The following is a 5,611-nucleotide window of genomic DNA, read 5'->3' on the forward strand; positions in this document are numbered from 1 at the left end:
GTTTCTTCTTCTCCTCCTCCTGCCACACAGTCAAAGGGATTCAACTCAGCCATCATTCAGCCAAATGACTTGAAATTTGGCATGGAGGTAGAGTGGGCCAATACCCCCAGGCGTTTTTTTTTTCATTTTTTTTATACATGCCTTTGAAAAATTTTTATGAAGGTTTTTTGGGGCATTTTTCGCCAAAAAAATGGATTTTTGGATCCTGAGCCCTGGTTTTGTCTGTCTGTCTGTCTGTTTGTCTGTCTGAAGTCACATTGCACGTAAGTCGTGCGGAATGACCCACACATTCAATTTTATGTGCCTATGACCTTCAAAATGTATCAAATCTCATCATTGTTAGTTTTTGCATACCTGTAATAAGATTAGTAAAGCTTTCGAGATTCAAAGTACTTGTTGTTGCATCTTTGTTCTCATATAGCTACTATTTAATTTATTTGAGAACCTTTGCCAGTTTTGCACTGGGGTAAGTTTGGAATAGTCCACTTTTGCGTGGGAGGGAGATGGACTGAAATATGCTGTATTTGCTCCCAAGCAAATGTCGGCCGTTCTAGTTTTCATTTTTTGCATTGGTAACATAGCATTTGTTCTTGTTTGCCACTCGTCTGCTTGGTTTTTGCTTTTTTGAGCCTATGCTAGCATATGTATGCGAATCTTCAATAAGGTCTTTGATGGCAAAGGCGTAACCAACCGGCATGGGGTGGGGTCGTGTAGCGTAGCAGCAGAGTGCCCGACTCGGAACCAAGAGGTCTCGAGTTCGAGTCCTGACATGCCATCGGCTTGTGCCCTTGGGAAAGGCACTTTACACGACTTTCCTCACTTAACTCAAGTGAAAATGAGTATTGTCCTGTCCTGCATTTGTACGTTGTGCTGGTGGCGGCATAAAATAAGTTGATATAAGTGTGCCACCGCCACGTTTGGTCATGAGATGTTGGAATAAAAAAACGGCAAACGGTTCGAATAGTGCACTAGTGATTGTATATTGGATACTGGCTTGCCGGTTGGTTTATAAAAATTTGACTCCAAAAATTTGCTTTGAGATTACTAACATGCACCAAGGCAAGAAAATAGGTGCTAAACAAGCCAGCCTGAGATATTTCATCCTTTGCGTCCTACAGATCTAGACACCGTCATCACTTTGTCCTGTACCCTTATTTTGTTTTTGTTTATTGTATGCTGGATTAAAAAAAGATCTAGACAGCGTTATCATCAGAGAGAAACCGATCATCAGCTAACAGCTGGTAGGGACAAGATACATTGTACTTACTTTTGCGAGTAGCAGCACCGAGTTGTTGAACGGCCGGAGCAGATCCAGAAATTCGGAGGTTTTATTTTCCCTGAACATGAGAAACAGTTTCCTGACGATCACTTGGTTCACGACGGTCATGTTAACGTTTCTTCCAACGTCCTTCCAGGAGTCCTGGAGGGGCCCCAGGTTGAATCTATAAATAGACCAATGCTATATATTTGAAGACATCTGATTGGACCAAAACTTATCACATCGTATGAAAATCAGCAAGAAAGTTCATCTGAGTTGGTAAATTACATTATGAAAAACTTAAACTGTTCTCCAACTCAAAATTTGACTCACCAGAAATTTTCGACAAATTTTCGATGGCACTTCAGCCATCGCTCAGCCGGGACGGGGGGCGATATCGACTTCAAACAACCTTTGACCCTTTGCTGACGTCACACGTGGGAAAAATCACGTGTCCACAGCATTTGGGTCAGATAGCTGAGGAAGACTGAGTGATTCAGTCGAAAATTTCTGGTGATTCAAATTTTGAGTTGGAGAACAGTTTAAGTTTTTCATAACACATCGTATGAAGTTTGGTGTCAGGTCCACTAACATTAGATTCTCAAGACAAAATAGCTCTTATGTAGACCCCTATATATATATGCACGGTACACAACCAGAAACAATGTACACGTATTTTACATACAACTACATGTATATTTCCTTCCCTCCAACAGTTATAGAACGTCACTATTATCATCAGATGAGACACGTACGGGGCTCTTTATTTATTTATTAATATTCAATAGAGACCATATGCAGCTACAGGTATACAATGTACATGCACAAGTCGAAGGTCTATCTCGTGTACCTGATAACAAAGTCGTGTGTGTCAATCTCGTCTCGACAGCTGCCATTTAAGAGGATGCCGCTGTTTCCAACCAGTGCGCATGTGCTGTAGTGACGTATTGGAGTAATCTCAGAACATTCCTTCTTCCTGGCCGCGTCTTTAAGACAACTTTTTAAAGTCTCAGCGGGTGTGGTCGCCTTGACCATTCGAACTCTGGGGCTGAAGAACTCCTCCAGGGCGTTTCTGAAGGACGGGGGAGGAATTACTGTCACTAATTTATTGTCTTCGTCAGAAAGACTATAGTGGAATTGTCTCGCCGCATTGTGGGTGACTGCGGATTTAGCGGAATAACTCTTGAAGGCATGATCCGACGTCCATGATTTTTGGTAGGCAGATTACCGTTGTTAAGGCCAAAGTCTACTTCAAGTTTGGGCTTCGTGGGGGGGTCTGTCTGTACGTCACGTTAGTGCACCTTTTGTGTTTGTGGCTTCTGAGCAAAATAACTCGAGTATATTTAAATAGATGTTCATGATTTTTGGTAGGCAAGCTACCATTGTATAGGCCAAGGTCAAGTTCGAAAACGGGCCTCGTGGGGGGTCCCTATATCGCTGCACTGGACCTTTTGTGTTAGATATATAATGATTTTCCCCCACCAACAAATTGATTTCTAGTATTAAAAACGTTCGTTTATCTAGAACAATGTCCCTCTGACGAAGGCATGAGGTCTCCGACCTCTAGTTAATTATACTATAGGCTCTCGAATTCTATCCAGTAAGTCAAACGAATTCATTTTAAGTCAGTCATTAGTTCGTTACCTAGGCCAGCAGGGTCAACCTTCAGGCATGTATCATAAGGTTCAATAAACGATCACCAGTTATGTTCATAAACACCCAGTATGTGTACACACATCTATCCAAGCAGATCTCTCGGGGGCAAGACACTATCCAGTAAGATCGGAGAATATGATTATCATAACATCACGTCATTGCAGACGGTAAAGCCACAGCAAGTAATTTTTATGGATGACATCAGCGCGCGCATTAATTTTCGCCTGATTTTGAAAAAAAAAAACAAGAAATTGTTGCCTTCTAACAGTGGTCAACATGCCGAAAATGGGCAAAGATTGCCATGCCGGAAGGTGGATGGCAGATAACTATGAAGAGAGGAGATAAGAAAAGGCTCTGATTTAATGTTTTGTTTCTTACTTTGATGCAGTGATATGTGATGCTGTCTGTGTATATGTAATGTTCCCACTGAATCAAAACCATTTGTACAATGATTGAGTCAAAATTTTAAAATGTTGGAACCATGTTTTTGTCGGCCCGTCTTCTTTTTTTTTTTTTGCCCGCTCTCATTAGATTAGGAGTCTGCCAGGCCAGGCCTGCCATCCTCTGCCTGGAGTCTGCAGAGGATGTCATTCATAAAATATACATGCTGTGGCCTAACTTACCTGATCTTGAGGTATTTTGTCCAGTTTTGTTTCTGTGCTGTGAGGATGGGAACCGGTGTGACGTGGACAGGACGCGTTGTGCCCACAGTCGTGTTACCGGACTTTTTAACCCTCCATCTAACATGTGAAACAAAGATATAACATGTGAAATAATGGACTACCTCGATGTCATATGGGTAAATTTTGGGAAGAGTCTGTCCTAAAAACTACAAAACCTCCAGAAGAGAGCAGCTGGACTTATTCTTGGTTTACCACATACTAGTACACGCCATGTTGGGGATGATGAGTTTATCTGCCTTGCGCTTGAAAACATTAGCATCGAGGAGAAACTTGCACCCGCTATAACCGATGTACAAGGCATTCGACAATAGACTTCCTAAATAGTACATTATTCCAAACGACCTCGGGTGAAACTCCGAAGGAAGGTTAAGGTATGGGCCCAAAAAGTCCGGAGTGTCACCCGGAGGGTCACCGAACGGACTCTAACCTGAGACCGAGAGGGTGGGCGGCGGCGACAGAAAAAACCCCCCACTCCCTTCCCCTCCACCACCCCCTCCCCCCTCCCCCTCCCCCCGTTCTCTTGCCTGTGCCCATCCCTTACTCTCCTCTCTCCCCTCTCCCTCTTCCGCGGCGTAGGTTGCAAAAGGGCAGAACAGATGCATTCTCCTCTACATAAAGGATCCATAGCCAGGTGGAAATGTCCAGGTGTGTAATTAGAACACGTGGACTGCTCCCGACCAGGTGTCACCTCTTAAGGACGCGAAACCAGGTCAGGAGCGTCCCCGCGTCCTACTTAGAATAGTACATTATTCCAAACGACCTCGGGTGAAACTCCGAAGGAAGGTTAAGGTATGGGCCCAAAAAGTCCTACGTGGTCTCCTCTTCGCTTACACTCTCCCGCTCATCTGTACCTGATCCTTCTGACCGCCTCCTTTCTCCTCCCCTTCTTCCTTGACACCCCTTACCTTACTTTACTTTTTCTTCCCCTATCCCCCAATCCTGAATTCTCTCTCTCCGAACTCCCCCAATCCTGTATCCCAATAAATAAACACTCAACTCTCGTTTACGCTTCCAACACCGTCCTTTAATTCTTAAAATTCCCCCAACACATCAACCACCAGAGGTTTTTCCTCTGATACCTCTCCCCGCATTCTATCCCATTCCATACCCAATTCTCAATTTCACCTTTCTACCTATCCTTCCCAATTCTCGCTACCTCCCTCCTCCATGCTCGCAAACTCTTCCGTGCGACCCCAGGACCTGTATCGCTCCGCCAGTTCTGTAGCAGTGCCTTCTTCTGACGCTTGCGCCAGTATTGACGCCGGGCTATTGTGACCAAGGATCCTTCCCAGCTGTAGGTAATGTAAGGCGGTCGTCGACCCCCTCCATCCCCCGTGGGACATTATTCCCTCCAATTCTACTCCCGACATGGCCAACGTAATGGCCGCTCCCGCCCGGAAACTATGGACAGTTTCGCCTTCATCTAAGCCCAACTGCTGGAGATACGCTTTCAGGCGGGCTCCCGCCGCAGCGGCCGAAAATGGATTTGGACTAATGCAGTGCCCCACTGTTGAACGGAATAAATACCCCTCCCTCAAGTCTACCTCCCTACTGACACAACTTGTCCAATACCTTACCAGACCCTCCACCGGGCACACGCGCTTGTCGCTACAGGCCTTCACCCCTAACAATCTGGCCTGCTCCCCCCTCACCGTCTTACCAAATGTCTGGTTAACCAGAACGAAGTCACCCTGGACATGTCGAGTGACCTCCTTCGTCTTAATTAAAGACAAGTCGTGCGCTCGTGTTCCAGTGAAAAACAAGAGCTTTAGAAACGCCTGATCCCGCACAAACATGAACAATCTAATGGCCGAGAGTCCCCTCTTACCCGCCTGCTCGTCAATGAATGCGACCAATTTGTGGAGCTTATCGATGAACATTGGGATCGCTTGCTTAGGGCGCAACCCGGCTTGGGCTTGCTCCTCCTGGATGGCCTTTTTATAATCCCCGACCCTTTTTGCCCCTGCCGGGTTACCCAAACCTAACCTACTGTCCCAGCTCCCTGTTCTTCCGG

Source organism: Branchiostoma belcheri, unplaced genomic scaffold, assembly GCF_001625305.1.
Source record: "Branchiostoma belcheri isolate BF01 breed outbred unplaced genomic scaffold, Haploidv18h27 scaffold13, whole genome shotgun sequence".
Classification (NCBI taxonomy): Eukaryota; Metazoa; Chordata; class Leptocardii; order Amphioxiformes; family Branchiostomatidae; genus Branchiostoma; species Branchiostoma belcheri.